The sequence below is a fragment of the Dermacentor andersoni genome, chromosome 2, assembly GCF_023375885.2.
Source record: "Dermacentor andersoni chromosome 2, qqDerAnde1_hic_scaffold, whole genome shotgun sequence".
Taxonomy (NCBI): Eukaryota; Metazoa; Arthropoda; class Arachnida; order Ixodida; family Ixodidae; genus Dermacentor; species Dermacentor andersoni.
Window position 1 is genome coordinate 255,987,286 of NC_092815.1, and position 24,672 is coordinate 256,011,957.

Consider the following 24,672-nt stretch of genomic DNA (forward strand, 5'->3'; position numbering starts at 1 on the left):
ACACTGGCAAAGCATTAAGCCACGCCGACGCTTCGATGAATTGAAACACATTTCGTATCCTGTATGTTAAAGTGTGAAAAATGTACGTCGCCATGCAATCTAGACCCTTGTCAAAGCTCTACAGCAACACTGATTGGCTACGCGGTACAGATACGTAGTTACTCTGAGACTCGTGCGTGCTTGTATATCATTAAGGAGCGCGCACCGAATTCCCGTTACAATCTTGTATACAGAGCGTGCTCGGTTGGCGAAACAATTGCTCAGATTACCACAGCTAGGTCCGAAATATCTCTCAAAGCCTGCCAGTACATTTATTAGGCGTCTCTGTTTTTGTACTGTTACAGGCGAGGTGACGGCGAGCGCCGCGAGTATCGCACTATATCCAGCAACGGCGGCCCGTTTACACGCTTAGTATGCTTCACCACAATAGTTTGCGTATGCTTGACGGCGTAATACCGTTCCGTTGCAGCGAAGCCAACAGTTGGGAACCGGCATGGTGCAGCGCTCGAGCATTCTTCTCAGTAACTGCGGATCGAAAACACGAACACGTTCAATAGCTTTTCGTCGATCTTTACACCTCTTTAGTGAATGAAAAGGATAACGTAAGCCTGTGCCCGTGAGTAAAAGGTTGATAAAAATTCTTAGCACCGGAAGTGTGTAAAAAATGATAAACTTTATTTATGCAGACGTCCATGCTCCTGTAAGAAACTGCACTTCAGTGGTGACCCTGTGGAGCTGGATCCGGCCTTTTGGAAACACGGTCGGCTCATGAGTCACAAAGTAGCAGCTGAAGGGAATAATATAATGCTGACATATAGGCCTCATTCTTAGTGCTTAATTTGTGGTTAGCCATTGACAAAGGCATTTCCCTAAACATTGAGTCATAATACACAGCGCTTATGCGGCAAACGGAATAGTAAAACGTGAGAACGAGATGAGGCAGCACTGCCTTCACCTGTTTATTGAAATCGTGTTTATTTCTGTAACGTCAGTGTACTCATTTTGTTAAGTCAAAGTTTTCCTCTGGTCTTTTAGTCTTTTTTGAATCTGGAAGATCTGCCTGAATGCATGTGTATCAGTTTGTCCCCCGTCAGATTTATTGGTACATTTCACTTCGAGATAACCGACACACTTCCCAAACCAAAGGATACTACACGTAGTTCAGTGCAAGTGAGCACTTCGAATTCAACTATTTTGATGAAGCAGCTTGCTCTTACTGCTCACAAGGCTAGAACAACAGCAAAGTGATTGAGTCATCCATTTGTGGAGCATTCTTTTGGCACATGTTGCACAGTATCAAGGCCTGTGCAAACAGAAACTACAACCTCTTGCCTGGCATGCATGATGCATGATTGTGTGTCCCTCATTTTTTTCCCGTGTTTATTTTTCACCCTATGCCACCACAGCCATCTTTTCTTGTTTTGTTTTTTGTTCATGTAAGAACATGTCAATGCTGTTTATTTCCTGTGCTTTCTCCTTTTCGGTGGTAGTCACTGGCATGAAGTCTCTCTGGCTAGGTTTACGTCCCGATGACTTGATAGAGCTTCCAGAGACAATTTAATCACAGGGTAGTGCTAAAAGACACGTTTTTGCCGCAATTGAACACACACAAAAGGAAGACACACAAAGACGACACGGGCCGCTCGTGTTGTCTTTATGTGTCTTCCTTTTTTGTGTGTTCAATTGCGGCAAAACACATGTCTTCTAGCAAGCACCAACTAGGCCAACAAGCAGTTCTGTTGCACAGGATAGTGACTCTCCAGCGTATCAAATTTAAGGGAATTTAGCTTTTCTTCCGTTTTAGGAAGGCCTCTATGTGATGAAATTTCCCTTTGGCACCAAACAACTGATCATACTTGACAAGTTGTTTCCAGTGACTACATTTTCTGTGCATCAAAATTTCACACAGTTGCCACCATGCTTCAAAAAACTATACAGAAGCTTTTATTTGTAATTATTTTATTTATTTATTTACAATGCATTGCACACAGAGAGAGAAAGGGATATAAGGAAGGCAGGTATGTTAACCAGTCACGAGTCTCGTTGGCTGCCCTACGCTGGGGGAAAAGAGAAGGGAGAGCGAGAGGATATAGAGAGGTGCACGGACAGTTATTGAGTCAAAGACGCGCGTGCAAACCAGACGTTCTCAGACAGCACAAAAGTGCCTTCACTGTCTTCTGAGCCGATGATGGGTGGAGACGGTGCTCTAGTACTATCTGTTCGCTCAGTGGACGATCATCTAGTTTCCTCAATGTGTTGAACAAAGATTGTATTTGTTTTTGAAATTGAGGACAGTGGCGCAATGTTCTCCTGGCATCCGCAAACATCACATGCATGACTATCAGCCATTCCAATTAGTGCTGAGTAAGCTTTCGTGAAGGCAACTCCCAGCCACAGCCAACACAGAAGAGACGCTTCGCGTCGGTGCAGTCCGGCTGGAGGTCTGAGTTGCAGTGAACGGTTTAGTATGTGCAGTCTGGTGCGCCTTGTATGTGTGGTATTCCACTCTGCTAAGGAAAGCTTGTGTGCTAAAATGCGAAGTTGTCTCGCAGCGTCGTTCCTTGAGAGAGGAATGGGGACGCAATGGTCTTCTTTGTTTTATGTCCGAGCTGCCTTATCTGCGTCATCATTTCCCGTTATACCGCTATGACCTTGTATCCGTTGAAATAATATAGCATGGCCTTGAATCGCAGAAGAAGCATTGTGTGAAGGGGCACATAGTAATAAATAGAGTTCTTTCAGCAGACAACAAATAAAAGCACTGGAGTGTTATCAGCGTTCTACTGTATACATATCTATTCGGTATATAATACAAGAGAATGTGGAATCCTTAGACAATCTTAATATGCCTGCCCATTTGTTCACGAAAGTTGCTACGGTCAATGGTCGTGACGATGGCCTGGGGAAGATAATTCGAAAATGCAATGGCGCTTGATTGTGCAGATGAATTAGGAGCTTGAGTACTTCCATAAATGCGTTTGGTGCTCAGGTTATTATGTACACGTCGTGATGTGTGCGCGGGACGGTTAATTGGTAAGTGACGAAACGGTAGGGTAAGAACTTATTTATAGAGTAGACATAAATGTGAAACATAGCGATGCGTATCCAACGGCTGGATGTCAAGTTCTTGTTTAAGGTTAGTAACACTGAAATGGTGGTCATAGTTAGATTATATAAATCGAGTGGCCCTATTTTGGATGGACTCTTTCTTAAGAAGTACTCTGCTGCTGAAGCGTATTCAAGCTGCGGGCAAACTAAAGTTAAATAGGCTAATTTATGTACATACGAGTTAGAATTAAGCAAATTATGATGCAAATAGCGAAGTCTTTAGATGCCTTAGTGCAAATGGTAGTTATGTACTTCTTCCAGGAGAGGGCAGGAGTTATCCTAGGAAGGTATATGAAGCAGCATGAAGGATCATTGGTATTATTTCTAGAATAAGGGAGTGCAGATGTAGAGTGCTTACGACTGAACGAAACTACCTTGCTTTTAGTTAAGGATCATTAGCGATTTGTCACGCTAGGAGTTAATAGCGTTAAGGTTGTTTTGAAAGGTAAGGTCATTAGCTTTTTTATTAACCTGGTAGACAATGCATTCATCAGCCAAAAGCCTTATACTAGAAGTTATGTTGGTGCTAGTGTCATTAATGTAAATTAAAGATAGCAAGGCGCCCAGGACACTACCCTGTGGTACACCAGGTATTACGTTACAGAGGGAAGAAATATCCATGACATTCTAATCCATGACAGAGTTAAACTGTCAATTCTAAGGACTGATAATATTGCAGTAAGACTGCAATGTGCTACATGGTAAAATGCTTTAGTCTAGAAAGATAGTCAGTTTGAAGGTTATCATCCATGTTATAATGCAGATCTGCGGTTAATTCAAGTATTTGTGTTTCGCATGGTGAGGTTTTCCGAAATCCATGCTGGTTAGGGAAAAACATTGCTGGACTTAAGGTGGTTGTAGGTGTGATGAAATGATGTGTTTGAGAAGCTTGCAGAAGATACACTTCGGCAAAATGGGACAGTAGTTTTCAGCTGCCTGTCATTTTCCATTTTTAAATACGGGAATGACCTTAGTAATCTTACAGCCGGCCGGTAACTGTCCAGATGTTAGTGACTGCTAAAATGGCTGGAACAATATTTGACCTGCAATCTAAGAGGTCTTTTTGAGTATCTTTAAATTTGTTATCAATGCCACTAGATGTAGATAGCTTAGGTTAGAAACCACAGACATTATGCCTTCCAGCAAGATTTGAATGAGCTCCATAAAACGAAAGTCTGCTTTGAGAACAGATCGCACACTGGAATGCTTTTCTCGAGTGAAAACAGATGAAAAGGAACCGTTGAGTTCTGATGCATACTCTTGATCACAAAGTCGTGTTAGGTCATCGCGTTCTAAGGAAACACCGCTGCCCAGGCTATTGGGAGAAATCATTATCCAGAACTTTTCAGGGTTAGACTTCAAGAGAGAAGGCAGGTCATGCGAGCAGTATTTATTTCTAGCTGTTTTTACAGCCGTACAATATTCTTTTAAATATTCTTTGTAATTTGCCCAAGAGAAGAGTTTGGAGCAGTGTTGCACTGTCGTAAAGATGTTTCTTCATATTTCCTAAATGTCTTAGTTTTTTATTAAACCATGGGTTTGCTTTATCATTACTTACTTTAATTAAGGGAACATACTTGTCCACCAGAACCGAGATATCGTCTTTCAAAAGAATCCAGTAGTCATTTACAGAGCGAGGCGAAAAAAGGTACAGCAATGTCTGATTAAGGAATACCTCTAACACAGCATTTATTTCATTGAAGTTGGCCTTGTTATAGTCATGAATGTTTTTATCTAACTCCTGAAAAAGTAAGCGGGATGTTAAGTGGCAGCTATAACATATTATGATCACTAAAGCCATTGACATGTGAAATTGGCGTAAGGGAATCAGGATCATTATTTATAAGATGATCGAGGATGTTGGAAACACGAGTGGGTTGGTTAACGACTTGAAACAAATTTTAATCCAAAGTTAGGTTGATGAAATCTTTCGCAGCATGGCAAGAGGATAACATGAGGTGCCAGTCAATATGCGGAAAGTTAAAATCACTGAAAATATAAATATTGTAGGCAGGACAGTGTTTCGAAGCCAGATATATACTTCCCCTGCGCAGATCTGCAAACGAAGGACCAGAATCTGGTGGACAATAGCATGCCACTAGTAATACTTGTGTGAACGGTGATAAACATGCGACCCAAACAATTTCGACTGGCGAGTTTGTGTGGACAACTCAAGATGCAATCTTCTTGTTAACTGCAATGAAGATGCTGCCACCACATTTTTGCATTCGATCGCGCCGGTATATGTTGTACTGCGTGCCGTCTTCGAAAACTTCTTTGTTATGTATTTCGGGATTTAGCCATGTTCTGTTAGTACAAGAATGTCAGAACAATTATCTTCTAGAAAAGAGCGCAGTAAATCACGTTTAGGCTAAAGACTGTGTATGTTAGTAAACGATAACTGAAGTGGATATGATAACACCAAAGAATAAGGCTTTTTGTTCACGCGCAAGAATTTTCTCTTCTGTAGTTATATAGCACATGTCACGACTGTGTTAGATGCCTTACAGTATTTATAAGCTTTATTGTGCATGGGCAGCTTACCAATACTTAATTTAAAGGGTTTTTTGTTTCTTTGCAAACATTATCGGCTTCTTTCATTTGAAAAGCAGGCGAGTTGGAACTTATCCATTCTTGGACAGGGCCCACACAAATGAAACACAAAAGACAGGACAAGCCCTGGTCTAACAACTGTGCAACAACTTCACAGCTTCATAGGTCTTGTTTCATACTTTTGCTACTTAATTAGGCATTTTATGTCCATTGCTGATCTTGTTGACTTGCAAAATTTTTGGCAATACAGAAGTTGCGACTTGGTATTCAGCATGAAACCATGCTTCAAAACCATTGTGCTGTCTTTCCACTTTCCTCATCACGCCACTGTGTCATTTGGTTCTGGACTCTCTATCGGAAGTACACCGAGTACAAAGTTAGATATGATGAGGACATAACCGCACATGCAAGCCATGCAAAGTTGAAAGCTCAGTCACTTGTTCAAATGAAATGCTCCTGCCTCCACCTTTCCTCCACACTTCTTCGAATGTTTAAAAGCCTTACCAATACCATAGTTGCTAACATGTTGGAAAATGTTCGCTGTGAGGTGGCCTGAATTGTTGATGTCAGACAGAGCAAGTGAAAGACAGCGTACTAGTTTGAAACTGGTACAATGGTGTTGTCCCGACCTCTTGAATTGCCGCGATGGCTAATTTTCCGGTAAACCATAGTAGTAGTCATAAGAACGGCTGAGTCAAAATGTCATTTATGAAAGCTCCATCCAAATACTGCAAGACATTTTCCAGCAGGCAGGCCTGGCACTGTTGCTCACTTTTTGGTGCTCTGAGCTATTTCGATGTCATCTTTTCATTGCATTTTTCTTCACTCTTCATTGCTGTTTCTTGATTATTTAGATAGTGGTACAGGCATACTTAGAAGCCATTGCTTCAATGGGCGTTTCCTAGGAGAAGGAATGTTGGTTGTCTATATCCGCTTCACACTCAGAAAAATCCTAAGATGATGTTTTGGCAGCTGGCATACGTGACACGTTAAAATTGAAGGGCAGTGCTTTGGGTACTTAGTGGAGAAACTTGAAAGTCATTTCTTGTATTAAAATTCACTGAATATCGCTGTTCCTCGTTTCCAATGATTTGTGTAAACCTGAGACATTCTACAGGCATGCCTGTTGTGTACTTATGCTTGTATCTGCTATGTCATTGGACGAATTAGTTCATCTGCTTTGCCACAATTCTGCCAAACATCATCAAACAAACCTTCACTTGGGTACTTAGCTCTCACTGTGACTGCGCTAGTGCGGAGGTATGTACCAATGGCGTAATGCTTGTTGATTGGGATGACATATTGAGAACGCTAGCACTTATGCTAATGGACACATCAAGAATCTCACAAGTGTTATAAGCCTTCTGGATATTCCTTTGTTCTCTTTACCAGTTCGATGTCCTTATTATGTACTTATTGAGCTGGGGAAATGAGATGTTGAGCAGTAATCTAGTAGCTTTTCTCTGGATATTTGCAGCTGCCATCTCTTAGATGAGGTGGTGAATCTAAGTAAAATGTATAAATTTGCACTGATTTCTTAGTCAAGTGAAGTTATATGATTTTATTGTTAAAGTGTTAAGTGTAATTCTGCAGCACTATGCAACAATATTAAGCTACTACACAGGTTAGTTTCAAACGCGTCGAAAGTGCTTTGAATTTAAGCATAACAGCGAGTCGGCCTAGTTCGAACAGATTCATCTTAAAACTTTTTGTGCTCAAATAAACAGGGACGAAGAAAGGGGCAACACAACACACATCAACAGAACCTGGGAAAGCTCGATTTTGCCCGCAGAAGGGAAAGAGGCCGAGGTACGGTTCATACCTAAACCCGGCAAACCTCTGACGATCGATAACATGCGCCCTATCTCGCTCACGTCCTGTGTGGGCAAGGTCATGGAACGCATGGTTCTCAAAAGACTTCAAGCACACCTGGACGAGGCAAATCAGATGCCGGCGACCATGTATGGATTCCGCCAGCACCTGAGCACCCAAGAGGTCCTGATCCAATTACACGAACTAGTGATTAAAAGAGCAACGAGGCACGCGCCCCGGGGTATACTGGCTTTGGACCTCAAAGGGGCCTTCGACAACGTGTCCCACGCCAGCGTGCTCGAGAACCTGCGCAAGACGGGGTGTGGCCGCAAGACCTACGGCTATATTAAAGGTTTCGTAACAAATAGAACAGCAACTATCCGGATAGGAAATGAACGGTCAGAGCCTGTGGAGCTCGAAGACAGGGGTACCCCACAGGGGTCTGTCCTGTCGCCTCTGCTTTTCAACCTAGCACTCCTGCCTCTGCCTGAACAACTCAATCAGATCGAGGGCGTGGACCACGCGTTCAATGCCGACGGACGGTAAGGACGAACCGCGCGGGGTCCGATGCCAGGGCGGAGGAAGCCCTGTAGAGAGCGACAACGACCGTCCACGAGTATGCCACGACCTGCGGCCTGAGCTGCGCTCCACAGAAATCGGAGCTGCTCATGGTACAGCCCGGAAGACCAAAGAAAGAGCCGCCGCCGAACATAATCATCACCATCGACGGGACAGAGATCAAACCAACGCAGCAGATCCGGATACTGGGCCTGCTCTTGCGCAGCGACGGCAAGGCGCACGCAGCCGTCAACAAAATCAAAACCACATCAGAGCAAGTCCTGAGCATGATCCGGAGAATCACCAACCGGAACAGAGGAATCAAAGAAGAAGACGCACTGCGCCTGGTGCAGGCATTCGTCGTGTCACGCGTAACGTACTCCGCCCCGTACCTCCAGCTTGCGAAGGTGAACCGCGAGACGCTGAACACGACGATAAGAAAAGCAGTCAAACTCGCCATGGCCATCCCAGTATACTCGTCAACGCAGAAGCTGCTGGAAATGGGTGCCCACAACACGGTAGAAGAGCTGGTAGAAGCACACCTATCCCACCAGAGAGTAAGGCTGAGCTGGACAGGGCACGGTCGGGCCGTCCTACGCAAGATAGGATGGCAAATTGAACAGCAACCGACAACGGAGCCGCTCCCCACAACGTGGAGAGACATTATTAAGACCAAGCCCCTGCCCCGGAACATGCAGCCGGGGAGGAACAACGAGAGACGCTCTGCGCGGGCCAAGGCACTGGCACGACAGCTGGAAGAGGACCCCGAGGTCCTCTACGCGGACGCCTCGCTTCCCAAGCACGGAACCAGAGCAAAGGCGGTCGTCACCACCATCGATAAACTGGTCACAGGCGCGTCGATACGGACGACGAATACAGCCGAAGCAGAAGAAGTGGCCGTGGCCCTCGCACTCGCACAACCGGGAGTGAGGACCGTGGTCACAGACTCCCAGACCGCCTACGCAAGCTACCGCAAGGGGAACATCTCTCCCGTGGCACTAGCGTTCCTCACCAAATGCACATCACCGGGACGGGCCATTGAGCTCGTGTGGGTCCCGGCTCACTCACAAGTGGAAGGCGACGCACTCGCCGACCACTATGCCCGAGAACTGTCAATCCCGGCCGAGGACGAGCCAGAGCTGCCGCACCCCGTGACAAGCTACAAAGAAATCACGCAAATGTACACAAGCGGCAGATGTAGGCTTCCCCGTCCGCATCCGCAACTCAGCCGAATGCAGCAAACAATCGTGCGATGCACGCAAACGGGGTTGCTAGCGCATCCCGTGCTCTTGCACAAGATGTTTCCAACCGAGCATGACACTTCATGCCCTTTTTGCAGACGGTCAAAAGGCACTCTAGCACACATCCTTGCAGAGTGCACTAAGCTCAAGAACCCCCCACCATCCCTACCCCCCACCCTCCCCAGCCTCAACCCCCCCGAGCGATGGGAGACTTTGTTGTCCAGCCCCGACCTACCGACCCAGCTCGCGCTGGCGGCTAGGGGCCAGGAACTGCTGGACACATATGGGACCTAAGAAGAAGGTTCCACCCCATCTGGTGCCAGCGCGCACCAACCGTCACTAAGGGCTCAGTACAAAAGTTGTTTCTCTCTCTCTCTGGGCGTGGACTTGGTAGTATCGATGTAGTTCCGCTGGACAGTACAGGCTTGATTCAATAGCACGTTAAGGTGCCCAGTTATTATAGGGCACAGTCACGCAGCAGGTATGATTGAGTTGTCGGTTGCAGTCGGCAAATTGTTCTGGTTCTCACACTGAAATAATATTTGCGGATGCTCACTTCTTGTAAAATTAGTGGTAGCACAGCTACAGAAAGCTGGTGCTGACATATATGACAGCAGGTTGGTGTAAGGTAAGCAATACCTGAAGTGCAGCGGTTGGTTTTATAGGTTGTCTGTTTGTTCGTACGCTAGTGGCTAGAACAGTCTATGGGCTTTTAGATGGTGTAAGATGTATGTAGTCATGCTCTCAGCCAGTACTTGTGCGATGATAGTACATGTGTATGAAATGGATGTATATCGGTGGCCGTACTCAGACTTGATGTTCTAGCTTTAAGGCTAAGGACTGTTTAACAACCACCACTTCCATATTTCCTAGAATTTCTGGAAGAGTGTGCACGTGTGAGCACAATTCATGGTCTCAAACCATCACTTAATGGCTAGTGTGTGTGGGCTGTCACGTCTGCTGTAGTGTGATTGTGGAAAAACCACAGGCAAGACCAAGCAACCTGTTATCTGAGATTTTTTTTTTCTTCTCAGACCTTAACGCCGAAAAGCTCTCTTTCAGTGCTGGGAAGCTGAAATGCACACTTATTTTTTCACCTTTGCCTGCGCTATGAGCTATGGACGATTTTTAGTGGTTTTCATTAGCCCAACACGGTGTGTCTTCAAGACCTAGCAACAGTAAAGGACCCAGATGCCAAGCAATGACACTACTGTGTGCTAGATGTCCGTATGTTACTACGCCGCCTTATTTCCCGCATTATTTCCCAGAGCATACATAGAGCAAGTTTTCAGCATCACTGCTGGTGTCTTGATAACAAAAACTAAGGAACATAACTGGTGAACTAAAAAAAAAGATTTTTAGTAAAGACAAGCGATCAATCATCGGGCAAAAATTGGTAACTGTAATCAATTACATTGTTGTGTGAGGTAACTGTAATTGGTACCCACTGCAGTGGCTTAGCGGCTATGGTGTTGCACTGCTATGCATGAGGTCGCGGGATCAAATCCCGGCCGCGGCGGTCGCATTTTGATGGGGTGAAATGCAAAAATGCCTCTGTCCCGTGCATTGCGGGCATGTTAAAAGATCCCCAGGTGGTCGAATTTGATCCCGAGTCCCACACTATGGCGGGCCTCATAATCAGATCATGGTTTTGGCACGTCAAACCACAGAATTCAATTATTTGTAATTCGTTATATTTTTTTCTGTAGCATCTACAAGTCTGTATATAAGTCTGTGACTTAAAGAGGTACTGAAACACTTTTTGAAGATCAGAAAGCTTTGTCCACCTGGTCGCGAGGCTCCTGAGTACATGTGAGCCAAATATTATTGCACTGCGTGCAAAAGGGAAGTTACAATCTCGTGTCGAAAATAGTAAAACATCTCTTGCTCTCGCTTCCGCAATGTCGTGCATTGTCATCGCAAGCAGCTGCACCCACAACAGTTATTGGCTCATTTCGTAATAGCGAGAACATTCTCAGTAATACAAGTGTTGCTTATATGAGTTAAATAACTGAAAAATATATATGTGTGCTATCTCAAAAAGAAAGAAAAACCAGTTCATGTTTGCACAGTCAATCTACACATGACAGTTGCATCTTTCTGTATCTGCTGCATGTGGCAGTTGAGATGGAAACCATAGCACGGACACTGCAGCCGCGATGAGCCGTCTCGACACCGCCACATTCATTGCTCTTTTGCACCACCTTGCTGTCTCCTTCGCGTAACTTCCAGCATGCTAGTGTCAATGAAAGTACAAAACAAGCCGCTCATCAATCGAATAACCCTGTCTAAATTCAGCTGTGCTTGAAGGATACGAATAAATTCTCCGGTAGGGGATTCACGGGGTGACGTAATTTAATGATGTTGTCATTCTATTATTTGTTAGCACAGCATTTCAGGGCCTCTTCGAATACCGTTAGGCACCTGGTCTGTGGGCAATGCTGTCATCAAGATACAAACAAATTATTATTACATTGCATGCAGCAGGAAATCTGGAAACTCAAGTAATCGCTTGCTCTGTCTTGCAGCTTTGCAAGCCCCCTGCTCTGTTTCTATTCCTTTGACGTGGCTGACAATTTTTTCTTAGATGAATCTTCTGTTGCTTTGTGGCCTTCTGCAGAACTGATATGGCATACTGTACGTGCCTGTACTTCAAGATGTTGATTAACTAGGCCTTGCTCTGTAATTTGCTAACCTCCTGGTTAGCTCGGATTGTAGAGCGACCACCCTAGAAAGGCGTTGCTTCCATGTTCAAACCCAGGACCAGAAGGTATTTTCTTCAACTATGAAGCATTCTTTTTATAGAAACCTGTACGAGTTTTCCTTTTTGCTAGATTTTAATCGAGTGCATGGCAATTTCTCTCTTTCTAGAATTCCTTGCGAGTACAAGCTCATACACATGTGCACACCCTTCCAGATCATCTGTAAGAAAACTGTTTCAATGTCTCTCTTTTTCAAAAGTTTGGGCAGGGCCTGCTTCAAATGTTACGCACATGGCCAAATGAACAGATGCAATAGAATAAATGATGACCAAACACACAAGATCTGTGCGTTGTGTCTGGTGGCGCTCGCGACAAAGGATGCTTCACCGGCAGAGATGCTGCTGTGGAGCGCTATTCACACTTCGTCGTTTTCTCACGGCCGGGACGCTGGTAACTAAATCAGCGTTACCCGAGAATAATGGTCAAGCAATATTGCTTGTACCTTCGGCTGTTCTACCACCCAGAGCTGACAAGCTGGCCACGATGGGGAACCCATTAGTTAATGAAAGGGGTCAGTGTCGATGACTTCTGTAGGAACTGCATAGACTTGAAGTTCCCAAATTACCACGTGGTTGCCTCGTATGAAGGGGCGATCTCACAACGTTAAAGAAGGAGTTTGGCGGGACAGTGCGACGTCATGGGCGGGATTTTACAAATGGTTCAACAGTTGTGATTGACCAAGAACAAAAACAGTGAACGCCCTCGACCAGTGAAAGGGGGAAATGAACTGGATAAAAAGCAGAGCTGTTGTATACTGGGAGAGGCTCGGACATGAAAAGACTGACATGTAGTGGGCCATAGAGCCTTTCTTGTAACTATGTAAGTTTGTTTGTAAAGGATTTTTTCTCACGTCTGGGGCACCGCTCTGGACCTCAGTTTTGCCTGGCATGTTGCACAACACCACCCATGGCACCAATATGGCCGCTCGCACCTCCCGTTTTCACAGCAGTGTACAACACTGATATCTTCCCGATGCTTCAAAATCAGATTTACTCCCACTTCACATCTATGCATTTTGTAGATTTTTCATGTACTAAAAACGGCATTCTTCTTTCCTTAGAGACTTCTGCATTGAAAGGCTTACTTTCTATTTTACCATATCCCTATTCAAGGAGACAAGGTTTGTCAAACTTGAAGGTTCCCTGAAATGGTTTTTGGCCTATACATAGAGAGTATATCGCCTGGAGTACTTTCTCACAAATATTTTGTGGCAATGCATTATAATAACGCAGCTACAAAAAAATTTGCCATCGTCTCAAGCCATGCGTCTTGCATGCGTTCTTGCATGCGTCTGCAATGCAAGAAGATGAGCACAGCATAGTGCTGGTACCATTCAAGTTTCTGCTACCAAAAAAGATATGTATTACTACACCTATTTTTAATGTGCGAATCCCTCCACACCCCATAAGCTGCTATCACCACTGCAATATTGTTAACCTTTGTCGCATTCCTTGTCCCCCTTACCTGCTGCTTTACACTTCTTTAAAAAAGCCAAGCATTTAAAAAAAAAGTCGATATTCCCTTCCTTCCCTCGCATATATGCGCAAATGCCAATGTACCGACAGCTGCTTTCGGAGATAATTTGCATTATCAGGCGGAAGTATGTCATTGGTTTCAAGAAACATCTAGATGTCTAACTTCCTTACTTTTACTAAATTTAGTATTTGTATTTATTTTTACAAGTGAGCAAATTAGTATGTCTCAGTATGCTATTAAATATAAGCTTAACGGGGCTGCTTGTTTAAAACATTCCTGATGATGTTGTGTGCGGAGGCAATTTGATTCTTCACGTGAATGACATCACTCACCCATTCTGCTGAAAATCTGCAAAGACAGCTAAAAACACAGGAAGTGGTGATGTTGTGATCTCTTAACAATGCAGAGGTTCAAAACCCAATAATAAATTATCCACTTGATGCAGAGAACTTAAATGTGTCTCTTGATGATCAGAAAGACCTACCCTACCAACTAGATGCATTTGTACTCAACCTTCAAGATTGTTTCAGCATCCCTCTAATCCTGTGGTGATGGCACATACAAACAAGTGTGGATGCATAGAACTGAATGAACCAACAAAGTACATAACACTTTTTCAGCGTGCTCGTCTTTCAATAAAATTAGTAGGTGCTATTGGCCAAGAATCCTGCACATGCTCCCTCCTCAAAGCTCACCTCTATCCCTGTCTGCTTAAACTTAAAAATAAGAAGGGGCGGCGGGGGGAGGTATGTTGGCGAGTAGGCGCCTCATGCTTGTAATGCAAACAGCTCGAAACGCCTTGCCGAGGGTTAGTGTAGTCTGCGACATAAGGCATGCCTTAATGCGCTGTTGGAAGGATACGAGATCTTAGCATTGAGCTGGCTAAATAAGCATACACGTCTAAATAAATTCAAGGTGCACAATGAACAGCTCCATATTTCAAGGTTTCACAACCCTTGCGCAAAAGAAAAGAGAATTGCAGACGTATGCTGATCTGAGCAGCTTATACATCATGGACATTGATGCTTATAAAAGATTTCTCACACCCTTTGGTCCTAGGGATCTGCTCTTGCAACTGTTTGAAATATACCTAAGACTCTGCAAATGCTATATGAAGTGCAATTCCTTTGCTATACCTGGTCCTTCTTATATGCTTCAGTATATTCTAGCTTTGTACAGATACCCGTGTTTTACCTTTAATATCATAGAAACGTGAGCCCTTTCCTTACCAATAATTTCTTCAACGTTATCTATGATTTCATTTATAGATGTAGTGCCTTCTGGGAAATTGAATGTAAAGTTGTGCCTCTTAGGGGGCAACAGCTACAAAGATCTCGACGCCATTCTAGCAGGACCCTTCGGAGGGCTGGCAGTGATGAGCTGAGACCGTCTAGATTATCAGTATTAGAGATCCCATCAGGCCCATAGACACCGAAGCCAACGCTGACGAGGCACTAGTTGTGCATGTACGCTAGTTGTGCTATTTTAGCCAGAAGACCTGTATGCGATGTGTTTGTCGATTTGGGCCCCTCCTAACTGATCACTAAACCGGAGGGGGTTAAAAATAATGTCAGAAACGATCCAAGATAAACGCTCAGATAGTATGTTCGACTGAAGCATATTCAAGGTGACTTTCATTCTAAAACCATTTAGAGCTACATTTCAAAGCAAATTCAGGGATTCTCATGCAAGCTGCATTGCTGGCTCCTTAATTTACATTCAATACCGGGCAAGCTGCAACACTGTTGGCCTTCACTGTGAGTCCCCCTTAACAGCTTTGCTGTCTTAACTAATGAGGCTGCATAGATGGTGCAGCTGCAATATAATGAAGTGTACATGGTGTGGGAGAAATAAGACTGTCGGTGATTGGCTGGCATATAGCAACGCGATGCAGGCATGAGAAATAAATACCATATGGCAACAGCAAAAGTGTCAAGGCAGTGCTTCACATTGTCTTTCCCCGTCCTTTCATTTGTGCTGCTTTATTCAAAGCAGCTGGCTCTAGCCTTTTGAAAGATCTGCCAAACATTGCCTGCACAATCATGCTACAGCTGGACTTGAAGTGGCACGGTTGCTTTCACTTAAACTGGGAAAACAGCTTTTTACATAACGAGACAATGCTGAAATAGGAAAACTTGGGCTAGTTGGTGACCGTTCATTGTAGACAAAGCCACACTAAGTGAGACAAGGAATAAGTAAGGTATACATGCAAGCACTGACTAATAAATACTAATTTATTAGTGAAAGAACAAGTATATGAACACGCAACAAATCGAAAAACAGAACTGGTGATGATAAATATCGTACCCACGTGAAGGCCACTTCCAGGTACATCAAAAAAGAGAGACAAAACCTTGCCACTTAAAAAGTACAAAGCCCACACATGGTGTAAAAACTAGTAGTAGTAGAAACCATTTTTCGGGTTAGTTTTGGGTGGTTGGTGGGTCCCTCAGTCTAGGCTTCCACTGGTCGCTGCGGTTCTCTGGGCTTGATTGAGAAGAGCTCTCTAGATCTTCGCGAGCGAGCCAAACCTCCCACTGCCTGTTACTTGGCACTTGCATCGTAATGGGCGAATTGGAATTTGGAGGCCGTAGTTTGCACGTCCAGGTTACGTGGGCAAGAGTTGGCCATTACCCGTACCAAAAAGATGTATCTTCACAGAGTGGAGGGTGTATCTTACTAAGTATTAGGAACGCGGAGAAAGGAAACCGGGCTCCTCAGTTCCCTTTCTTCTCGCTCGTTACAATAAGAGGGTCCTGAATCCGGCAACACTGATGCTTTCATGTAGCATGTCTGGGCTTACTGACCAGTTGCATTCATCCAAAAGATCACGTACTCGTGATACCTGCGGCAGAAAGGATGTTCCACATCTCCCGCCAAGGTTTGTAAATTGTGGCGCTGGCAAACACTCCCAGTGTTATTTCTAGTAGTAGAACATCAATACCCTAGCAAAGGGATGGGAAAACGGCGCCGCGCTAGCTCAATTGGTAAGAGCACCGCACACATTATGCGAAGGTGTGGGTTCGTATCCCACTTGCGGCCAGTTCTTTCATCCACTTTCATTTCAATTTATTTATCATTTCTTTAACTCAGTAAATGCCAGTAGTTTCCACTATGTTGTCCTTGGTGGCTTTGTTTGTTGGCTTCTTTTGATACGAGTATTTAGAGGTATGTATACGTGTTAGTCTGGATAAGGCGCCAGTCCCTGGCCTGTTCTCCCGTAAGGTAGGGGTATGGCCGGCTATATTTTTGTCTCTCTTTGGTTTTCGAGGATATTTTGCGGGTGTATGGGGGGCTCCTCGAAAGGACCGATTGGTGCATTGCTGCTTATTCCTCAGGCAGTCCGGTCCGCCCTCTCATTTTCCTGGAGTCCAGAGTGCACCAGGCACCATATCATTATATGGTTCAATTCCAGGGTGGTGCCTAGCGTTCTGTAAATTTTGTGTGGGCTGATGCCCGTCATGAACAAACGGCATGCTGCCTGGGAGTCTGTGAGGACCAATGGAGATTGTTCTTTTGCCTTTGCATCTCGAAGGGTCAGAGCTATGGCTGCTCCATCCGCGGTGCAGGTCGAAGAGGTCCGAATGGAGGCCGTTATTGCTGTGGACTGATTGAGGGCCACCATTGTGAATTTGTCTGTTGCCACTCTATACGCGTCTGGTCGTATATGTCTGGATTTCTTCCACATTCGTTTTGTAAAGCCTTTGATCACAGTTTTCTTCTGCTTGGGTGTTGTTTCGGGCGCACATTCTTTGGGATTGGTGAAGCTAGAATTTTCTCTCGTATAAATCTGGGATAGCAAAACTGTCTCTTCCCTGCCATACTGCGCTCTAAGAAAATCTCTCACCTTTTGCAGCAAGGCCCTTCCTTGTTCTGCCGAATTCAGACGTTCTCTCTGTGCCACAACCACCACTGTGGCGTGTTCTTCATATGTGTTGTAAATAACAAGTCTCCAGCCTATAGGTGCTTGTGTTTTTGGCAGCCCCAGGGCAGCCTTATACGCTGACTGCATTATGGAGTTCACTTTGGCCGTTTCAGCCTTATTCAGTTTTTGAAAGGGGAGGCTATACCTCACCCTGCCTGTAACGAATGCTTGCATGAGTCTGACCGTCTCTGCTTTTTTGAAGCCTCTTCATTGCTTTGTGACCCTGTGGATCATTCGCACCACATTCATAGTAGTTTGTTTTAATGTTTATAGCATGTGTGATAACTTGTTAATGTCTTGTATCCACATGCCTAGTATTCTCCGTTTTTGTACCTCCCCAATTGTCTATCCATACATTATTAATTTTGTGTCCAGGTGCTCAGTCCTCTTTGACTATTTGGCTTTCATTGGCATGTATTCCGATTTTTCCGGTGCGCATTTCATGCCTGCCTCTTGAGAAAATTGTTCCACTTGCTCAATCGTCTTCTGCAGTGTGCCCTCTATTCCTCCGTATGAGCCTCTGATTGCTCCTAGCGCGATGTCGTCTGCATATGTGACGAGCCCTAGGTCTCGGTCTTGCCCGAGAGCTAGTGCCGATTTCTGCATTCCTATATTGAAGAGGAGTGGGGATAAGATGGCGCCTTGTGGAGTTCCTTTGTTGGTTAGTGTGTTGTGTGTGGATCTCGTCCTATGTCATTGTATGTTCGTTCTCGACATCCAGTTTTCTCAAGTTCCTTGAGAATAGTGAGATTGGAGATAGTATCGTAGAATGACAAAAAGCTGAGCTAGTTGGTAAGGATTAATTATGCAAAAAAGCTGAGGCTCGCAGACAGGACACAAGAAAAGTGGACAACATGAACGCCCACTATCAACTGCAGGGAGCGCTGAGGCGAAAAAATAAAGAAAACACAAAACTCATCTGCGCAAACTCCGAAATGGCATCACCACATGTCAGTCGGGCAGATGTGCCGGTCTACGTGAGAGATAGCTGTTAAAGAACCTAATCTCTTCCTTATGCAAAGTAATAGAAGGTTGACTAACGCACGCACTCTCACCATTAGAGATATGCCATGCCTCTACCATAAGAGGCGTATATTCATCTTCGTGGTATCTTATCTGCACGCCTCACTTTTTTGCATAATGAATCCTTACCAACTAGCTCAGCTTTCTGTCGTTCTAAGCTTCATTTCTTTTCTAGTACTCTGAAGCCTTTTCCATGTTCCCCTACTTATCTGCACAATCCTGCTTCGGTAGCTTCCTTAATTGCGATATGCATCTTCCGTGCTAGACCCATGTCGTGGTTTACTCCTAATCGTGTAGTCCCATTGGAAGTTCAAATGATGTGCGGCTTCCTTCAACCATCAACTGGACATGCCAGGAGGATTGGAGCCATTTTTTCCGCAAGGTCCGTTGCGAGGCCCTGGGAGACGGTCGTCGTTGGAACCGCCCCTACGCCGATTGGCACAGGTTAGCCGAGCAACACGCAGACTTCCTTTGGAGGATGAAACTTCCTGAGCTTCAACAAAGTAAGAGGAAACACCTTTCTAATAACTCACTGCCAAATAACATACTGGTTCTTGAAGACGCTATCGTAAGTAACACCCATATAAAAACCCTTGCTTTAGATCCTAAGCACTGTTTTAAGCCTAACATAAAAGCCTTTGACGTTTTAAGCATACCGCGCTGCATAATCAGGTTCGTCCCGGAAGAAGAACGCTCGCGCTGTGTTTCAGATTGCATTGTAAGCATTAAACAATCAAATTCTCATTTTAAGACGTCTGACCCTGTCCGACAGTAAGTTAATTACCTTGTGGAGCACATACTTAGACCAGTAATGACTGACAAGAAAGGTTATTTCGTAATTATGCCAGATGATATTGCTACGGCATGAGCTGGGTGAGCAGAAGAGAAAGAAGACGTTAGCTGGTGCAGCCTCGGGACGCCATCTTGACTTCACCATCAATCTCGTCCCTTAAATAAAGCCTGTTTAACATTTACCGTAACAGTTTTGTGGTGGAGGTGCGGGGTACTTCGACCAAAGACGACGGAGCTGCTGCAGCAAGTGCCACGCCGGAGCCGACGCCTCGCTCGACTGCCTCCAACACCACTTGAGATCGCGATGTCCCACAGCGGCGACCAACAGCCTTCTCTGGCTGCTCCAGTGCGAACAACCGGCGCCTGGATGCATCAAATGGAGCCCCGCCCTTTCTCAGGAAAATTCGGCGAGGACGTGGAGGAATGGCTAACCCACTACAAGCGTGTGAGCAAGTACAACGGCTGGAACTCCACAGCTTAGCTCGACAATGTGGTTCTCTTCCTCACAGACACTGCGCTAGTGTGGTTCGAGAACCATGAAGATACCTGTACAACGTGGGACAGCTTCGTTACTCACCTCACAGGGTGCTTCGGCGATTCCACCTCGAAAAGGAAGCGGGCGGAGCAGATCTTGCTGCAGCGCGCTCAAGTCCCAGGTGACACCTGTGCTACGTACATAGAGGCAATCCTGAAGCTTTGCAGAACGGTCAATCCTCGAATGTCCGAAGAGGACAAGGTTGGACACCTCAAAGGCATAGCCGAGGATGTGTACAATTATTTAATCGGAAAGGAGAGTCTCGCCTCGGTCGCCGACCTGATCAAGCATTGCCGCACATTTGAGGCCTCGAAGCTGCGCCGTATCACGCCAAAGCTTGGCAGGTTAGCAAATGTCACAACGGTGGCAAGCGTTGACGAAAATGACAACTACAGTTTTCAATTTCACCTTGCGGCAACTATAAGGCAAATTGTCCGCGAAGAACTTGAACGACACATCAAAGGGGCGGATGTGGAACAGCTTGGTTGCGCTTCCAACCAACCTGAAGAACCTGCATCTGCTGTGTCCGCATTGTGTGCCATGCCAGGCGTTGCAGAGTGTCGAGTCGATCAGCTGCGACAGCACCGACGTACCTTTCCCAGCGACATGACGCACGATCAACGAACTCGTCGAGCTACCACTACGAATCTGAATTCGGAAGATCGGGTTTATTATTCGCAGCCTCTCAGGGTTGACGACGTCGGTTAAGGGCTTACAACGTCGGTCGTGCATCGCCTGTGTGTTACAGCTGTGGCGCCTCAGGACACATTGCTCATTTTTGTCGCCGGCGCCGACAGACAACATATGGCCCATCACCAACTTGGCCTAATTCTGAACGTGACAGTTATGACGACCGTTGGCCGACAGATCCTGATACCGCAAACACCACAGACGCGCCACCCCTGAATACCTTCCGTCAATATAGTAGGAGTGGCTCGCCAGCTTCAGACCGCAGCCTGACGCCCCCAACCAGTCGCCAACGCCGTTCACCGTCACCACGGCGACGTGCTACATCACCACCGCCGTCGGGAACCTAGCCGGCGCGGCCGATGGAGGTAAGGTCGCCGGACAGTCTGCGTCTCTGCGAAATACTCATCTGCCTATTACGATGGTGAAGAACAAAATGCGTGTGTTAATTGATAGTATACCTGCAACAGCATTAGTAGATACTGGTGCTACTGTTTCCGTCATGAGTGTGACTTTCAAAGAGGGGTTGGGTCGGAAAGTTATGTTCCCGTGGAATGGTGATGTGACATATCGTGGTGTCAGTCGAGAGTGCCTAGTTCCCCTAGGTATTTGTGTTGCACATGTTTTGTTCGCAGGAGAAAATCTTTATTTATTTATTTATTACAGAACCCACAGCGCCAGTGTGGCATTACAGTGGGGGGGGGGGGGGCGTCAAATAGTTTATACAACAAACAGTACAAGTCATTTCATAATAAATGCAAAATAATTTACGTCACAACATATACACCCTGTGAAACACAACTTCAGAATATGTTATCTTAAAGAAGAAAAAGAAAGATACATCGTTAGATAGCATTGGTCCTTAGAGCACAACTTCATTCATCAAAAAAACATGTTATAACAAGGAAGAAAAAAATGCATCATTACACAATTGTTACAGAGTACTGCGGTAACCTGTTCCAGTTCGAAATCGTCCTGGGGAAAAAAAGACATTCTTAGTATTTCGGTTTTGCATTTTATTTCTCTTACCTTATTCACATGATCTAGACGTAAAGATACATAATCAGGCCTAAGTATGTACTTATCGCGTTGAATACCAGTTCTAGAATGAAATATGTTATGAAAGAACTTTAACCTGAGTGATTATCTTCTTTCCTCTAATAGTTCCCAGCCAAGATTCTCCTTCGCACGTGATACGCTGAAATGCCTAGAGTAATTACGGAACACAAAACGAGCCGCTAAATTTTGCACTCGTTCTAACTTTTGTATGTCAACCTTTAGCCAAGGGTCCCATACAGTGCAAGCATAGTCGAGGACAGATCTAACATTCGTGTTATACAGGAGTTGCCTAGTTTCCGAAGGAAAATGTTTTGCATTTCGTCGCAAGAAACCTTGGCTGAAAGAAACGCCTTGGCTGAAACGTGTTCAATATGTCGGTGCCATGACAGATTGGTGGTAAAAAAAACACCAAGATATTTGAACTCGGATACAGATGACAGCTGTTGAGTGCTTATTTTGTATTCAAATTGATGAGGAGTACGTTTTCTTGTAAAAGACAGGTGAACAGTTTTCTGCAAATTTATACGCATGCCCCAATTTTTTCTCCAATCCGTAACCTTGTTCAGGTCCTCTTGCAAGGCAAGACAATCATTTTCATTATGAATAACTCTATATAACACACAATCATCTGCGAATAAACGTATAGGAGATGAAATATCAACACATATGTCATTCATGTAAATTAAAAATAGTAGAGGGCCCAGGACTTATCCCTGTGGTACTCCTGACGTTACCTCAATGTCATCCGAGTGTTGGCTGTTTAAATCTACTTTCTGGTGCCTTGAGCATAAATATTCCATAATCCAAGCAATAACTGATGTGTTTAAACTATACCATGATAACTTCTCTACTAATAAATAGTGGGGAACAACATCAAAAGCTTTCTCAAAATCGAGAAAAACCGAATCAACAGAGCAGCCGTTATCTAATGCACTTGCTATATCATGTGTTAGTTCTGTTAGCTGAGTAACGCAGGAAAAACCTGTACGAAATCCGTGTTGCTGAGCACTTAGAAGTGAGTATCTGTTTAAATGGTTTATAATGCTAGTAAAAAGGATATGTTCAAACACTTTGCAAACACTACATGTAAAAGAAATAGGTCGATAATTGAATACACTGTTACGGGGTCCAGACTTGTGCACAGGGACAACATTTGCAGATTTCCAATCATCAGGTAAGGCACTTTCTTGTAATGATTTATCAAAAATAACACGAAGATATTTTGAGACAGAGCGAGCACACGATGATAGTAATGCAACAGGTAAGCCATCAGGACCGCAAGCCTTACCAACGACCAGCCGCTTTAGTATCAGTTCAATTCCCCTCTGATCAATCAAAATGTCTTCCATTGGTTCACTACCCATTTTGCCAAAGTTCGTATTCATTGTGCTGCTGTTTCCACGTGCAGAGAACACCGAAGCAAAGAATGAGTTGAAGCATTTTGCTTTAGCCAGATTTTCGTGAACAACTATGCCAGCATCGTCTAAGGGGGGAATTGATAAGTCGTCCTTTCTAATTATTTTGATAAGCTTCCAGAATACTTTAGGCTGGTTTTTAATTCGCGAGGGGAAAGAGCCGAAAAACGTTTCCTTGGCCTGTTTCACTGCAATTTTCATTTCTTTTGTAAGGTGATGCAATTTAACTTTTCTTGTGGCCGACTGGTTCATTTTGTAGCTAGCGTAAGCATACTGCCTTCGCTTGGCGATCTTGCGTACTTCCTTCGTATACCATGGCTTACTTTTGCCACGCCGTGACGTCATCAACCACGATGGAACGTATCGTTCTCGCAATTCAAAGATTTTGCTTTTAAATATGCGCCACAGTTCATGTACGTCATTAGATTCTGGTAAGGTGTCAAGAACATCGTAATATGCGTCTAGTGCTCGACATATGTCAAGTGTACGGGCCTTTTTGTAAACATATATGCGTCGCTGGCCGCAGTTAACAATTTTAGCGTATGTGAGGTGCATGTTACAAACGACAGCGTTATGATCCCCTATTCCAGGTACTATCATTGTAGAGTGCACTACAGTGGGAAGGTTAGTGAACAGCAAATCTAATATATTATTTCCTCGAGTAGGCTCTAGCACCAGTTGAGATAATGCGAAGGTGTGGCATATCTTTATCATTTCTTTACTCGACGCATTTCCTAAGTTACCTGTAATGCTTGGTCTGGACCAATCAATTTCAGGTAAGTTAAAGTCACCACCGACGAATAACATATCGCCGTCTATTGTCTCCATGGTATCAGACAGGTCACTTAGCACTTCAACCGGGCTTCCAGGTGGGCGATAAAACGAACACAGCGCAAGAGATTTCCCGTTCTGTAAGCTAAGTTGAACCCATACCGACTCATTTTGGCCAACATCAACGTCCAGCTTCCGGGAGTCTACTGCCTCATGAATTAAAATAAAAACGCCTCCTCCACGACGACCGCGATCCTTCCTATAACAGACGTAGCCCTCGGGAAATACTTCGGTATCACCTATATCGCCGTCCAGCCACGACTCGGTTCCAATTACTGCAGTTGGCTTCGCAATTTCCAGAAGACTGAAAAAGTCGTCGGTTTTGTTGCGAATACTTCTGCAGTTTACTACGAGTATTGTGAAAGCGGAGTACTGTGACCGTGCCTGTCAAGCAGACCGTACAACCTGTTTGAGCGACTCATCATATACATACTTCGTCTTGTTTAAGTGTAGTGTGTCGTACTTTAGGTTTACCTAAAACAGAATTTCTCTTACTACTGCGGTGCACTCATGATGTGATTCTCGGGATCGACTTTCTCCAGGATTGTGGTGCATCCGTTAACTGTGGCACAGGCGAAATTACTTTGAATAGCGCGCTTCTCGCCACCCTTGCTGACATCCTTACCAGTGAAAAATTATTGTATTGTTTCGAAGGATTTGCTGCTACCGCCTTGGTCGCTGTCACGTATCCCTGTCAACTTCGGCGCTGCCGACCTTTCATCGTTTGACGCGCAAGTCCAGCCACTTACGCCGAGCTGCGTGAAGAAAGATGTACTTGTACCGCGCTCTGTCGTGAGAATAGTGAATAGCGCCTCAAATTTGTGGGCTTTCAATTTTTCTTGCGTCCCTGCTGTTCTTCCGCGTGATATGAAGCTCGCTGAATTTGACGAGATTA